The sequence below is a fragment of the Danio rerio genome, chromosome 14 (assembly GCF_052040795.2).
Source record: "Danio rerio strain M-AB ecotype USA chromosome 14, GRCz13ab, whole genome shotgun sequence".
Lineage (NCBI taxonomy): Eukaryota > Metazoa > Chordata > Actinopteri > Cypriniformes > Danionidae > Danio > Danio rerio.
The window spans coordinates 33348422-33365382 of NC_141034.1; the positions used below are offsets into that span (position 1 = coordinate 33348422).

A 16961-nucleotide genomic window follows, 5' to 3' on the forward strand; every position below is an offset into this window, starting at 1 on the left:
GTCATTGCAGATGCATTAATATGCATAATTAGAGTCAGATTTGTACAACTGAAAGACCAAATTTCAGTCACTTTGTTTATGTGGCACGCTGCCACCAGCTTAGTACACCCCGTACCCACTGATGACATGTACCCTCTTAAAATGACTTATGAGAGAAAAATTAACGGATATTACTGACTTCACAGCATGATTTGGCATGGTTTAAGCCTAGAATTGTGCTGCATTCAGTTAGGCAGTGCTTATTTATTGCTCAATATGTGGTTACTTAAATATGATGAGCTAAACATTATGACCAGCTCACTAATATGCTGTTGGTCCTATATGCTACCAAAACCCTCCTGGCCCTGGATTTTACAAGACCCTAGAAGGTTCCTTGTGGTATCTGGAACTGTGGTTAGTTTGATTGACACTCAGGGTAATTTGGAAGCCAGGTCATTATTTTTATTCACAAAGACTTGTTAAGGCTGACAGCTCCTAACATGCAGATTTAGAAGAAATTTATAAAGTAATGAGCAGTCCTCCTAAATTCTGGATTCCTAAATATGTGCTTTAATAGTATTTTACAATGTGTTCTAGCACCAAAACTAGTTGCTCAATCAGTGAAATATTAGAAGTGAAGATGAATGAGTCACTTAAACCAAATAAACTATAATAGAATGGCTGAAATCCGCATAAGCCATTATTGCCATAATTGTGGTGGGATTCCTATACAGTTAGAAATGTGTTTTTAAATATTAGTTTTTTTCAAAGTACACAAAAATAATGTATTTACTTTATGCAAATATGTATCTACATGTATCTATGTATCTTGTGCAAATACCTGACAAAACTCTTGTTGTAGATCCCCAGTTGTAAGAGCAACAAATAATAACTTGACTTCTAGTTGACCATTTGGAAAAGTGGCAGAATGTAGATTTTTCCGATGAATCATCTGCTGAACTGCATCCCAATCAACACAAATACTGCAGAAGATCTATTGGAACTCACAATGAACTTAGATTCTCAGAGAAATCAGTCAAGTTTAGGGAAGGAACATTCATGGTTTGGGGTTACATTCAGTTTTGTGGCATGTGAGAGATTTGCAGAGCTGATAGCAACATCAAAATCCTTAGCACTAACTCATGCATCTCACTGTTCTACTTCCCTTTTTGCTTCGTGTTCTTTCATGTACTTTCTGACTGGGCAAATCATCTGTTTGAAACAAAAGGCAAAGTTTAGTTTTTGCAAGGGCAAATGGTCAGTGTTGTGGCAATGCTGAAATTAAATCGTTGAGACGAATACTAACTTCACCACTGATTAAAGTTGGTTGATCTTGGTATCAAGACATTTATGCTGAACATTACATTGCAAACCACAGGAGAGGGAAAATTCTTCTGCAGGATAGCACTCCTCATACTTCAGCCTCCACATCAAAGTTCCTGAAAGCAAAGGAGGTCTAGGAACTACAGGATAGGCCAGCCCAGTCACCAGACAAGAACAATATTGATCACGTCTATGGTAAGATGAAGGAGGAGGCATTGACAATTAATCCAAAGAATCTTGATGAACTGTGGGAGGCCTGAAAGAACGCTTTCTTTGCCAATCCAAATGACTTTATTAAGTTATTTGAGTCTATACAGAGATGTATGGATGCAGTCATCCAAGCTCATGGGAGTCATACACTATAATCATTCTTTTCCACTGCACCATGATTGTATAATCTATACTGTACAATATTTCTGTTAAGTGACAAGACTCTTGTCTAAGCAAAGTCAGACCTGACTGTCCTAATAAAATAATTGAAAATCAAGGCATGATCATATTTTTCATTCATTCATTCATTTTCAGCAAAAGGCAACTGACCCAGCCAAGGCTCGATCCGAGGCGATTGTGCCACTCACTGCACCACCGTGCTACCCAGATCATATTTTATTTTGGTAAAAAAACATTTTTTTAAAGCATTAAAATATACATATTTATTTACCTAAGGGTGATGAAGTGGCACAGTAGGTAGTGCTGTCGCCTCACAGCAAGTAGGTCGCTGGTTTGAACCTCGGCTCAGTTGACGTTTCTGTGTGGAGTTTGCATGTTCTCCCTGCCTTCGCGTGGGTTTCCTCCGGGTGCTTCGGTTTCCCCCACAGTCCAAAGACATGCGATACAAGTGAATTGGGTTGGCTAAATTGTCCGTAGTGTATGAGTGTGTGTGTGAATGTGTGTGTGGATGTTTCCCAGATATGGGTTGCAGCTGGAAGGGCATCCGCTGCGTAAAAAAGTTGGTGGTTCATTCCGCTGTGGCGACCCCGGATTAATAAAGGGACAAAGCCGACAAGAAAATTAATTAATTAATTTAGCTAATTGTTTTTCTTAGAAAATACATAAATTTGTATCTTTGTACCTTTGTTTAGAATTTAATTCTAACCTTTGTTTAGAATTAAACTGTGCTATTTTCTTGGTTGATATGGCTAAGCACTATTCTCTCATTCTGGTGAAATAATCAAGGAACTTTGCTAACATGCCATGGTTGCAGCAGGCACAATGATATTATGGTATGGCAACAAAATAATTTATTATTACACCAGAATGAGATTATAGTCCCTAGTCATACTGTATCTACATTTAATTTTTACTACATCATGGTGCTAACGGTCTAATCAGATTCAATGCTTTATGCTAAGGTAAAAGTGTTCCTGCTTTTGAATGGATTCAAAAATGGTAAAACTCATCTGATTAACTCAGAGTACATGTAAAATGAGCCTATACTGTATCTCTGATTTCCAATTTCTCTCTATTCCTTAGTAAAAGTTTATCTCAGCAGCTTTGTCATTATGTTTTAAGAGAATATCTTTCTAAAATAATTTACATTTTTGCTCTTTTAACTCTTAATGGTAAGATACAATGTGTTGTGAATATGGGCTCTGATCAACATCATGAACTTTTTTTTTTTTTCATTTTTAAACCATTACTTAACAATGGGTGCAGTGTGGCTGGTGCTTTATCATACTGAAAGAGGCCGCTTTCATCAGGCAATACCATTTTCATTAGACAGCCTTCACTGGTTCCAAGGTCCAGTTCTGGTGCTCACAGTTATCATATACTGTACCGCTCTAAAAATGGTCTAAGGCAGACATAAGCTGCCCCGTATACCACAGAATGCAATGCACTCTGTGTTGTAGCACATTACATTTCGTGTGACTTGAGCCTCAGTACATCCTCTGATGGCTGGGACCAGACAGGATAGCCTTTGTTGCCCTTGTTCATCAATGAGCTTTTGGCACCCAACACCATGTCACAAGTTTGTGGTTTGTTCCTTCTCAGATCACTGTTGGTAAATTCTCACCAGTGCTGACCGAGGGCAACCCATGAGACTTACTGTTAGAGTTACCTTGACCCTGTCGCCTTGCCATAACAATGTGGCTTTTGTAAAAGTCACTCAGATCTTTTCATTTTTCTGTCCATTTCCCCTTTATCTAACACAGATTAAAAGTGTAACAGAAGATCTTGGAAAATACTAATGCTAGGCTGATAGCACTGAAAGTCTACGTCCCACCCTCCAAATCACACTTCCTGAATGTATGAATACGCACTAAAAACATCAATACATCACTTTACATTCACCATAGAGAACAATAGTACAGTTAGTAATAATAACAGTGCCAAACATTGAAAAAAGAAAGTCTGTTGATGTTTTCCTGCCATGTTTAAACCGCATCCATGAAAGCACCGATGACATAATCATTTTTGCTCAAACATGTTATGCGGAGCTATGCAATTACAATTACAAACATTTGTTGGTCCTGGACCTTCCACAGAATATTAAAATATACATAAATACATTTGAACGACATCATTTAATAACTTTACCTATTGCACATTTAACTGATTGCCATTCAATCCACCCATGATATTAATATGGCTTTAGTAATATGATCAGGTATATTTACTTCACCTGTGACGGAGTCTGCATGGATCAGAGTCAATAAAAGTTTCTAAACACTTAAATGCTGTTTTAAAAGTGTTGAATCTGATGTCAGTTTCATGATCTGCACCTTGAAGCTGGTTCTGTATTTAATGTTCAGATGTAGGAATGTTATTTTGCTTTTAAAGGAAATACATATGTAAAGAGAAAACACTAATGGGACCATGACAAATAGCACTTTCATCACTATAGCCTTGATACAGAATGAAAACTAAATTAACGATTGAATCATTACATGCCTTTCAGGTGTATTTGATTCTGACAGGTCACATGTGGCATTTAGAGGTCAGATCATTCTGAATAATGGCTGTTGTCTATGGCAACGCTGCATAACTACTCATCTCTGGTTGTCTCAGGACAGCAAACTATTGCTTCCCTCCAAATCAATTTTTCATGTGCATGTGTTTATTATTAATAAGGATTAAGTGGTTTATTTTGAGTTGATGACAAACACATTGTAGGCTGTGTCTTACAATAGTAACTGAATCCGAATAATACTACCTATAATCTTTACACATTTATTTTTTTTTTAAACTTTTTTTCCTTATAATTATAATGTGTAATTATTATTACCAGACAGACAATAACGATTATTATTTTTAAAAAAGAGAAAAGAAAAAGAAGAATAAAAAACAAGCTAATTTTCATTCCTCTCACATCTCAAGCAGGTGCACGCGAATGCGGGCTTGTACCTGGGGCGCAAGAAAATCCTCTTGAAGAAAATTACAACTGAATCATTCTTCAGTATGGAGGTCTGTTTGCTAACCCATAACTCGCATCAGCACTAAAATTGTTCGACTCGGTCAGATGATTGAGTCATTCTCATGCATCGGTCATTTGTCCCTCGGTGTGAATGGTAGCGTCCGATCTCCCTCACACGCGCTCATTCAGCGCGCGCCTCGGTTTCGCTTAATCAAAGCTGAAGGTTGTAGAGACTCGCGATCTTACTGTGTTTCGCCTTCTGCGCATTTTGAGACATCGGGATCCCGCACGAACGGTCATCGTCTAATTGACTCGCTATCAGTGTTCATTAGACCTCCGCGTTAAGCATTTTAACGTTGCTTTCAAGTGTGATGATATACTACTTAAGGAATTGACAGTAGTCTAAAGAAAAGTATTGACTCGTCGGTTTTGCGTTTGGACGGTGTTCCCCGAGGGAAATAAAAGTTTCCTCCGGGAAATGAACAGGCTGTTCAGCGCAGGTAAGATCTCACATTTTATATGTCAAGCTCTGTGCGCTTTTGCCAGTACATGTCCATGTCACCGGCTGTTTTTCTACACTTGTATGAATGCTGTAAATACCATGTCGGTTCACTGACAAATCCCTTTGATTAAACTGACCCTGTCGTGTGATCATAATGGTTGTAATGTTTGTCTGCCACGCTGGTTTCATCATCCTCATTATTTCTGAATAGCAAAAAGGACACTTTTATTCTAGTTTACTGTTGTCTCTCGCGCCTGACGTGCAGTTTTGTTTGCTTTACAGCTAAGCTGGTGAGAAATATAATCGAGGCGAGTTTACAATCTGTGACAGTCTAGTTTAAGGAGACCGCATACCGACACTGTCCATCTATGAGATGCGCGCTCTCGTCTCGCGGCGTGCTCGCGGTAATTCGTCTGACCCTCTGCACCTATTTCCCTTCCGGCTATTGAGAGCGACGCAGAAGGTCATGTATCATCAGCAGCGTCAGAACATGCCAGAAATGGCTAATGGTGTAGCCGCAATTAGTGTTTAATGCTCTGGTAAGGTCAGAAAAAGGCACAGACCGCAACTTGGTGTTTCTGCAGAGGGAAACAGCATGTTATTTACACAATTCGCAGCAAAACAGTCAGTGCTTTACTGTTTTATAATACTGACAGCTGTGCTTTTGCACACTTGAAAGGAGATTTCATCCACAAAATGAAAAATCTGTAGTTTATGTATGCCATTTTTCATGTCATGTTGCTTCAGAGTGACATTTGTAAGGATTAGAAAGAGTTATTGTAAAAGAAGGTGATATTAATAGTGTCTTTTGCATTTCTCTAAAAAAATATTAAAAATTATTATATAAAAGTAGTCCACACACACTACATTCCTTTATATGAATGCAAATGTGCATGAAGAGCAGACCAACAAACAGTGTTCTCAACAAATCAGTGTCACTCTCCTAGCTTTGCAATGAGCATTCATAGAAAACACAAGATGAGCAGCAGTGTCAAATTCAAGAAAATACTATTTATTTTCAGGACTTCCCTTGACAATGCCTTTTCCTGAAAGTACTGTAGAAACCAGCAAGTTGTCAGTTATTTAAATTGCACATTTTGCAGTTTAAAGTCTAGAAGTTATGTGTGTTTTGTCCTGCATGGCCTTGTGTTTATATGACTGTGAAGGCAAAGCATTAATTCATGTCATTTATCTAAGAAGTGATGCATTATGCACAAGTGCAGCATACTTTTTTCTTTTAGAATATTTGTTTTTGCTTCCATATATCTGCCACTTCTGTCTGCAATTCTACAGATTATCTCAATCTCTGGTTTGCTTGCTCATGTTCTTTTTGGTCTTCAAATGAAAGTGGACTGACTTTACTGAGCGATTAAGAATTATAGCTGTTATCACCTCATGTTACCGTTTGCTGAATGTTCCCACTGTGCACAGAGTTTAAAGTAGGTGAGTTAATGTACTTATGGCCGCGCTACGATATGGTCAGAAAAATAGATGGGGAAAGATCAAGAGATGGAAGCTCCCTGCTGGGCCTCTGGCTTTCATCCGCTTGCGCTATCTTCCCTCTGCTCGATGCCTCTCTCATGTAGCGTATCTCTCAATTAGAGCTCAAAATCAAATGGATGGAGAGTCGAGATCAGCTGAGGGCGAGGAAGTGAGAATGTGTGATGTTTGAGCAGAATGAGTCAAATCTTCTTGAGTTTTCACAGATACAGACTAACAATCCGGTGAACTGTGTGTTGTGCCGCCCTGCTCGGAAACCCACACAGTTTACGCACATGCTTGCAGAGTTAAGGGGGATGGACTGATTATCTCACCATCCGGTTGGCACCTGCCGGACGTGTTTATCAGCCTTTTGGTACCTGGTGTTTTGAGATGTCAGCGGGATATGTGTAGATAATTCTCTGCACACACACACAAAGATAGACTCTGAACGGCTAAACGGCTTTAACACCGGACAGCCATGCATGTCATACACAATCCCTCATCCTGGCCCAGTTGGCACAGTTTAACTCCAGCTAACATGGCAGAGCAAGCAGCGAAGAGCTGATCACACTCTCATTCACTCTTTTGGTTAGCGTGTGTGTGTGTGTGTGTGTGTGTGTGTGTGTGTGTGTGTGTGTGTGTGTGTGTGTTTGTGTGTGGTCTTAACCCCCTTAAGCTCGTACACTGGCTCGGTTCCTTCTTTGGGCCTTATGTAGCACGGCTCTCTCCACGAACTCCAAAATGAGAGCAGATGCTTGACTCAACTCGGCTCTGCTCAGCACCTTTGCTGAATGTAAACCCCTTCTGTTTGCATCCTTCTGTATCCTCAAACTTTTGCTTTGTAAGACTTTTATTTTTTTTCATGCTAAATGTAAAGACATTGTGGCAAACAGCAACAGATGTCCAGCTCATTTTAGACTTGTCCTCCTCAGCCTTCTAGGTTTATGATTTCTGTTAGAATCGAAACATTACAAATCAGTAGTTTTTTAATATCCCATAATTGGGCAGCTTGAAATCACTTCCACAATATCATTAAAGAAATATTTTTAACATGAAAATGCTCTTCACAAAAACCTGGACTCATCATCATGTTATTTCAAACTTGCATGACAGTCTTGGGGTAAAAGAGAAAACAAAAAAAGAAATGAACCAACAGTTTTAGTCACTATTAATTTTCATTGTATGGACTTGTGAAACCAAAGTCTTTTGAAATCATAGTCTTTTAGGCAAATATAATGTTTCAAAAACTCAGTTGACATTATAATTAAAGTTTGAGGTAGAAAAAAATGTTGCTAATCCTATAACTAGTTTCTGTTGTAAAGTGTTATTATTGAGTTTAGTTGCAATAGTGATTTATTTGCCAAAAGATGAGAGGGAAAAGTTTTTTTTTGTTTATATATATATATATATATATATATTATTTTATTTTATTTTACTTTCCTTTGGCTTAGACCCCTGATTTATTAGGGATCACAACATCGAAATGAACCACCAACTATGGTATATGTTTTATGCAGTGGATATACTTCCACCCACAACCCGGTACTGGGAAACACCCATAAACTCTCGCATTCACACACATACACTCATACACTACGACCAATTTAGTATTTTATTTTACTTTTTATTTTTTATTTTACTTTTTATTTTATTTGATTTAACTTTTTTTTTTTGCTTAGTCCCTGTTTTATCAGGGGTCCCCACAGCGGAATACTTTGTTTTATGCAGTAAATACATTTCCAGCCACAGTCCAGTACTAAGAAACACCCATACACTCTTGTATTCACACACATACACTACGGCCAATTAAATAAAATTTTATTTTATTTTATTTTATTCTATTTTATTCAATTTTATTTTATTTTACTATTTTATTTTATGTAGGTTTTATTTTTTTGGTTTTTATTTTATTTTTTCACTTTCCTTGGGCTTTGTCCCTGTTTTATGAGGGATCACTACACTGAAACGTACCGCCAACTAACTTGGCATATGTTTTATGCAGTGCATGCACTTCCAGCCACAATCACTACTGGGAAACACCCATACACTCTTGCTTTCATGCACTGCTGCTAATTAGTTCTTTATTATTTTGTTTTTTATTTTATTTTAAACATTACCAGGTTTACTGGATCACAGCGGTTTGCTAGAAGTGTGTGCGTTATTTTATTTTTCTATCTATTTTTTACGTGTGAACACAAAACTTCAGAACTGGGTTAGAGCTGACACTATTTATTTATACTCGCTCTGGCGTCTTCCACATTTGAGGACACACAAGAATATCAGTCTTCATTACTGTCAACATAAGCCTGACCCTTTTCAACCAATTAGCGTTGTCAGACAAAACTCTAGTTCACACTTGTGTCTGTTTTTGTAGATGTGTTTGTCTGTACACATCGGCTTGGCTGATGTAGCAAAGTCCATTTACACTTATAGCAGCATCTGAATCATTATCAAGCCCCCCTCCCCAGCCCCTCGTCCTTCAGCCAGGTCCATGATGTGTGAAGGAGAGCTGGAAACGAGATATATGTGTGTGAGACTCATTAATAGATGGATGAATGTGTGTGTTCATGCTTGGTGGTCAGTGTTTTGGCTGTTGACATTGCACAAACTGCCAGATTTGAAATGCTGCCTCTCACAGGAAGTCGCAAATTGCTTGGCGATTGGTGTGTTGACACATTAGGTGTACGGCCTTTCCCCTGTCAGGCGCTTTGACAGATCCGGCCTGTGATTTTAGTTCTCAGCAGATTAAGAGATTACAGGGTTGGACGGGAGTGTATAATAACCCTAATGCATCTAAAAACCACATTCACACACTGTACAGGCAGTTGAGAACATAAGAGCGCTGATGAACAATATCTGCCCTGTCACCAGAGTACCCTTTAATATCTCTTCATGACAGGTCAAGCTGACAGTGACCTCAGAGTTAACGGATAATAGTTTCACTTCTAGTCAGAGCAGGATATATGTGGCTTACCTCGACACGTCGCAGCTCATGTTGCTGTTGATAAGCATTAACTAGGTGACGGTGTCAAATCCATGACCCAGACAGACTTACAACCACGTAGCAGTTTGAAAGCAACTTCTAGCACACAAACAGTCTCTCTCAGACTCACTGCTGCAAGGTAGGATGGGATTGCTTCAATTTAGAATTAAAGTTTAGTGTTTTTTAGTTCATGTTGAGTTGGTTGTAAGCTGTTTTTTTTTTTTTTTTTTTGTTAAACACTGGGTTTGCAGTAGGGAACCTTTATAATCATGACACATCATGAAATTGAAGGGTATTTATTTATGCTTAATTCCTTTATTAAGTGTCTAGCTCATTGGTGCCATTTTAAATGTGAAGATGACATTGTTTGAGATGTATTTGTTATGGAAACTTGACGAAAAACAATCTGGTAACATATCCAGTCATTAACACTATTCATACAGTGATAACGGTAAATATCCGGAAAATTACCAGAACAACTTTACTGGGGAGTTAAAAAAATCGCTGTTCACACAGACAAAGATGTTCCAGAATTTTTTTTCGGAAAAGACCATTCACCCATCCATTCCAAAATAGCCAGAAATGACCTCTAACCGGCTGCGCTTGCAAACGTAATCGGGATCTGGCTTGATGGTTGATGGTTTCACTTTTATTTAAGGCTTTAACATTCATGCAGCTTTTCCTAGAGACGTGCAAATGCAGAAGCACTAACCGCAGTTAAATGCTTACACTTTTGACAAAATGACACATTCTGTGAATGGATAAGTATTGTGAACAACTTCGATGAAAACATATGGAGTTACACTTTTGCATGTCGAGATGTACGTAATATGTGTGTGCTGGCGCTCACTGGAGCACTCCTTCACTTCACGTGCACGGGTCAATGAAGCAAAGCTTCAAGGTAAACAAACGCAGGTTTATCATAAGCATTTTATGGAGGATTTTGTTACACAGTTGGCATTAAGAAGAAGGATATAAACATTATCTGACTAACAACTAAGAGCTAAATGTGTCTGGAGAAATATTCAAAGGCTTTAATTTTCCTAAACACTGTGGATGTGAATGCGTCTGAATGTTCTTAATGGCTGGAGTAGACGTCTTACGTTAACGCGTTCTAAGCGTGAACTCGCTGTTTCCAGCAATTTTTCTACTGCGTACAACAGCATATTCCCCAAAAAAAGGACAATGTAAAATTGGCAGTGTTGACAGAAATTGGCAGTGTTGACAGTGTTGAAAATGTATGTATGTGAATGAGAGTGTATGGGTGTTTCCCAGTGATGGGTTGCAGCTGAAAGGGCATCCGCTGCGTAAAACATGTGCTGGATAAGTTGGCGGTTCATTCTGCTGCGGTGACCCTAGATTAATAAAGGTGATAAGCCGAAAAGAAAATGAATGAATGAATAAATGAACAAATGTCTCTAATTTTGAGTTCAACTTGTTTACAGAAAAGGTAAGGTGATGTTATTTGTGTTTACTGCTCGCTGTAGAGAAAAAAAATAAGTGTTTCATTTCTGAATATTTAAAAACAAATTTGAACAAATGTTAAAGTAAGTTAAGATCTTTCCAGTTCCTTTTTTAACACTCACTGAATTTTTGCAGAAAGAAGTTACAAATACAGATTGTTAGGCTGAAGCTTGACAACAAAATTAAACCAAATGAAAAAAAAAAAAAAAAAAACACTGCAGTAGCTTACTTTATATCCACAGAAATGAAAGATATCCAAAGATGCCTTTTCAAGTTGTAAATAAATCTGTGTTTTTGAAACTAATTAAGACAGCAGAAGTCAATGATTTATTTTTTATTTATTTAGTCTGACATGTTTACTTTTGCTAAATATTTTAAATGTTTCTTAAAACAAAATGAGTTGTTCAATGGAGAAAAAAGCAGTTGTTTTTACCCAGACATTTAAAAGTAACTTAATTTAATACAATAACCATATATACCATATTTATGACGATTAATGTTGTCTTGATAATGTCAAGTTGTCAAGACAAAGACAAAGACAGGTTATGAGATATTTGGTGACAAGTTGTCATAACAAACAATGTCCCCTTTGCCTTAAAACTAAAATGACTGAGCAAATTACATTTAATGAGAGCTGCCATAAGCATACATATCATTCCTATTCATGATGTGTCATGTCATAATTATGAAGGACGCTTGACAGTCTTGAACACCCCCTTCAAGTAAATTGTTACCCATTCATTTTTATTGAAAATCAGTTCAATTTATATAAAAAGAATTACACATCTCAGTAATGCATTACAAGAAACAGTTTAAGCTCTTCTTAATGCATTATTATTTTACAAAATAATGTATATAAAGAAATTTATCTTCTCAAACTCACAGTTTAGCCTAGTATGGGATTATCAAACATGGGGTACCAAACGTAAACCTGATAGCACCTTTGCGGCAATAAACAGGCCGCACAGAGGTATGTAAACACCTTCAACCAAAGTGTGACTAGGAGCTGGTTGGTGAACATACAGTACATGCCTGTGCATCTTTGTCTATGGTTTTAAGCGTTAGTGAAATGATTGCTGATTGATGGCATCTTACTGCAAGAGTAAACTCAATAGTGATTTGGCTGTGGTCCATGATGCTATCTTCAGCCTGTGTCGAAGAGGAAGAGCCCCCTAGACATCTGTCACCAGTATCTGCCTGCTCTGATACCCCTCTGCTGGCATTCCGAATTGGTGCTGAGTTACAGCAGAGCTTCCCAAAACCATCACCCGACTGTGATTCCTGGCACAGGCTGTTCTATTCAGTGGGGTGAGAGTGAGGGGACGCTCAAATTATGTTCTGTCTGCATTTATTCACTTGTGCAAAGATGCAAATTTCTATAGTTTGAATGCACCTAATGTTTACCAGGAACTGATTCAGCCATAGCGTTTACGTTTTTAGCAACATGTTGTCCATCTATGCTTAAAAGCTTTTTCAGTGCTCCCTCTTTCTCTGTTTTAGCTCTTGTTGTTTTGGTTCATTTTGGGATTCATTTCCAGTGCTTGAGTGATTCTACATCACTTTTAATTCAGCCTGAACATGCTTTTTCATTATTTGAAGAAGATTTCTTCCACCCATTAGGCTGCATTTATTTGATCAAAAACACGTGTTCAAAGGTCATAGGTTAAAACAAACAAACACAACCAGAATAGCTATTTGCTATTTTACAATACTTTACAATAAATGACAAATAAATAAATGCAGACTTTCAGAACTTAAAAAAAAAACAAAAAACTTTTATTAGGGGTGTGAACCTACTCTGGTCTCTCGGTTCGTTTATGATTATCATGCCGTTGATTCGGTTTAATATGATATCATGGTGCATTGATGATGCTTTCCATTAACTATTTGATACTTTACTTAACAACACAATAATTATAGTGTTAATAATTATGATTTCTAAATATATTTATATATTATTTGTTGGACTATTTCGTCCTTTTATACAGTCAGATATGTATACTGTACCTTTAATTTAGCCTACACAAGTACATGCAAAGAAAAACATGAGCATTTATATAATTTTGTGTTCCATTTGGTATGACTCTACATTCAAATACTAAGCTGTTGAGTATGTAAGTGCATAGTGTATAGTGTGCCATTTGGGGCGCAACTAGTGTGTATGGATCAATTGAACTTTTTCATATTAAATATTTTATGCAATGTTTAAATCATTCATTTTGGGCACAACGCCACTGGCAAAACTTTGGGCACAATGGCAGAACGCTTGTGTACGATTTTGAAAAGAACCACTTTGTTGGAGGCAGTTGTGGCCTAATTGTTAATGATTTTGTACTTGTAATCCAAATGATTCCTGGCAGGAATTGAAGGTGAAAGAACCGCACTCTCTCCCATCTTCGATACCCAGCTGAGGTGCCCTTGAGCAAGGCTTCTAACCCCTAATTGCTCCCTGGGTACTGGAAGCAATAGCTGCCCACTGCTCCATGTGTGTGTGTGTGCTCTCACTCCTCACTCATAACGTGTGTTTTTGCTTGGATTTATCAAACATAGAGGGCAGATTTCAAGCATGGGTAAAACTATACTTGACAATGCACACTTTACTTTAGTCTACTGCAGCACAGCTCAATGTCGTTTGAGAATTCATATGTGCAAATGAAACCTTCCTTCACAGTTTGATAGTCATTATTCTGAAATAGAACTTCTTTTAACATGATTTTTAAAAAGTAAGGTACTTTATTTTTGCAGTAAAATCCATTCATAACATCCTAAATTTGGTAAATCTGTTTTTTCCTTTGAGCAGGCAGAGTGTATTATATAATTAAAAAATACGTAAACTCATTTCATAAATACGGTCATTCTGATGTGACCTCCATTTAAAAGTTGAAATTCTCCAGGAGTTCTGCTTTCTGTTACACTGGTCTCCTACAGTGATTAGTGCAAAGGGACAAATGGAATTCTAAAATAGGTGACACAGAAACCTGGGGTCACCGCTCAGGGTCTGCAGAGACATACTGCAGGTGATAACATCTGTGTTCATCCAAGAAAAATCTCTGAATTTCTCTCAGAATAGAGAATATAACCTGCACATTAGCTTGCTAAAGACTACCTACATACTCCGTTGACACGAGACCAGAGTCAATATACTTTGTGTTTCAGTAAATGCAAAGAAACATGCACCAACAGTAAGCATAAGAAGAAGGAAAAAAAGAGCTACAGTAAGTCTGTAATCCTATTGGCCTTAATCCCATTTAAATGTGCTGTGATCTGAAAAAGATATTTATGCATTTTCAAAACAAGACTATACAAGAAGCAGAAGCCTGAAATAACCCCTACAAGTTTGAGCATCTGCGACTAAACAAGCTTAGGTTATAGTGCCAATATAAGAGTTCACATGCTAGTGGTTTTAAAGGTGCTGTAAGTGATTTAAGACATTTTACATCCCACCTTCCAAAGACATAGCGCATCTGAACATGCAAAATTGACTGGGCTGTATTCGATAGTGAGCATCAGTATAGCAAATCCCATTCACTTAGAAGGGCAAAGCACTTGAAGTGAGTACTCTGAAGGGTGCGTGTGGTCATAAACAGTAAAATTGGTTTCTTGAAGTGACCTGTTGTGTGTACTCTTCACTAACGGCCTTGTGTAAGAGCCCTTTGTGAAGGGATTTAGCTGTTCACTTTCATTTCAAACGATCCTTTGCATACTAATGTCAAACTCCCAAATTGCCCTTCAATGTGAAACTTTGTTGGAGATTTATCCTGGGTTCAAAAAAAGATTGTGATTGGCTAGATATTTGGCACACAGTTTACTTGCTGTTTACAGAGCCTACAGTTGTTAGGCTATGTGTCAACCAAAGCATTCTGCTACATTCATGCCATGTCATAATTCCCTTTATTCTGAGAAAACAACCCATTCTATTCAGAGCTGTTCAAAAAAGTTCTGTGACAGCACTACAAGTCATAGATCTGTGAAAATGCAGAGTTTACAAGGTGCAGTTCAGAGTTGTCTTTGGATGTGAGCTCTTTTTGTAAATTTTTTTGTTTGTTTGTTTGTTTGGTTTGGTCGCAAAGGATTAAAGAATGTTAAACTTTAACAAAGTCCTTTTAAGGCAAGTCATTTCACTCTTCGGCCATCTTTGAAATTCCTCTCAGGTGTGCATCTCTGTGAATAGGGAAACATCAAATTCTTCATATCTTACCAAGTTTCCCAGGCTCACCAATGAAATTGAACAACTTCATCTTTTTTTTGTTTTTGTCTAAATATTCTAATAAAATAAAAACACTGACATTTTTTTTTATTCTGCTTAGCTAATGTGCTTGTGTGCTCACATTTTATACAGATTACAAAACCAGAGAACATTACAACTACAAGTTTAGTCATTAAAAGCTTTTAAAAGTTCTGTCTACATTTAAAGAGACTGCAAATTATGCAGCCAGAGGTACGTTTGGCTGCGTTTCGTCTTTAAAACAAGACATATGGTCAGCTCTTGTTAATTTTAGCGCTTACTAGCTGACCGCTTACCTCGATACCGCTTTTCCAGTGTTACCAGTTTGCCCATTAGCGTACTGCATATGTTGATGGACTTGAGTGGAGTTGACTGCAATGACGTCTGATTAGCGCAACGAAATCACGTAGTAACACAAAGTTGTGCAGTGACATCAAAAAAGTTAGGAAAAATGAAGAAGAAATGAATGCTGCTGGTTTCTAATTATACATGACTGTAAATTAATCTGAGGATTACCACAATGTCAGTGATCTTAAATATCCCATATAGCAATGCCATAAGCAGCATTATGCCTAATAAGCACTCTAATGCATCCACAGCCAGACATTCTCAGGAAAGCTCTGGCGCTTTTAGCCTGGAGGACACACAACCTTACAAAGACTGGTGTGATACAACTGAACATCTATTTCACTTACACCTGTCACATTTTACTTCCAAAAAAAGCTTACAGCACTTACCGATTCAATGGCTATTTCCATATTTACCTGACTTGAGATACATGCACTTTGAAAGATATGTAATGTGCAAACCATTTGTGGCAACCATCACGCAGAGAGCAATCTCGCTACTCACCGCTCCTCACTAATATCACAAGAGAGAGGAAAGAGAGGTCAGGCCCGATGATTTATGGCTGCGATGATGCATCCCGGCCCGGAATGATTAATCTCTGCTGGGAACACTTTCAGGAGTACAAGTTTAACCTCTGAACACACTCTCCCCAAACACAAAACACACACATACTCTCTCGCTCATGTACGCGGTCATTTTCTGGGAGTTAGAGGAGAAAGATCTTACCTCTTACCTGGGCATTTTGTATGTGATGACCTTCTATAAGGTGCACCTCTGTCCTTGTTTGAAGATGGATGTGTTTGTGTGTTTGTGGATGCCACTTGTAGAGCACTTTTCTAAACCCTTCCACCCTTTTCACTTTTAAACTCTTTGTGCCTCACACACATCAGCCGTAGCTGGAGTTGAAACAGTGTTCTACTATTGATTATAGGTGCTAAAAGCATTTGTGTTTTGTTCTCTGGAGCCAACTAAAGGGATACGTGTAGGTACAAAATTGAAAGCTATACTGCTGGTACACACAAATGTGTTTGACCTTCTGCAAGCTTTTCTTCGAGGATGGATTTCACAAAGAAACATACTATGATATTTCTGAGATTATGGTTCATTTCCAAATCAAGAGGGGACTTTTTTGGGGGCCCAAATCCCAAACCCCCGATTAATAAAGATACTAAGCCAAAAAGAAAATGAATGAAATAATGAATTATTACTGTTTAAAATACAATTTAAACAACAGTCAATTAATAGCTAGTTTTCAGTATACATGACATAATTCTTAAGAAATTGTTCTAATATTTTAGTT

General features: G+C 37.8%; 1 protein-coding gene and 1 long non-coding RNA gene across 11 annotated transcripts in view; one reads left to right on the forward strand and one right to left on the reverse strand.

Annotated features, from left to right (window-relative positions):
- The window catches only part of tenm2a (teneurin transmembrane protein 2a), a 1216147-nt gene that overhangs the window by 642137 nt on the left and 557049 nt on the right, over positions 1 to 16961 (forward strand). For 5 of the 10 annotated variants that reach the window (XM_087281553.1, XM_087281554.1, XM_087281556.1 and 2 more), the window contains exon 1: positions 4857 to 5157. The exons of 2 other annotated variants lie outside the window; for them this stretch is intronic. The gene's annotated coding sequence lies outside the window, so the exon portion shown is untranslated. Of the gene's footprint in view, positions 1 to 4610; positions 4708 to 4856; positions 5158 to 9684; positions 9764 to 16961 lie in introns of those variants that run through there. 3 more of the 10 variants (XM_087281559.1, XM_087281555.1, XM_087281561.1) reach the window with 3 other exon arrangements.
- Positions 9834 to 12844, reverse strand: LOC147840837 (uncharacterized). The gene is made up of 2 exons (XR_015507578.1): positions 10475 to 12844; positions 9834 to 9883 (listed from the first exon to the last, which is right to left on the reverse strand). It is a non-coding gene; the product is annotated as an uncharacterized LOC147840837 (long non-coding RNA).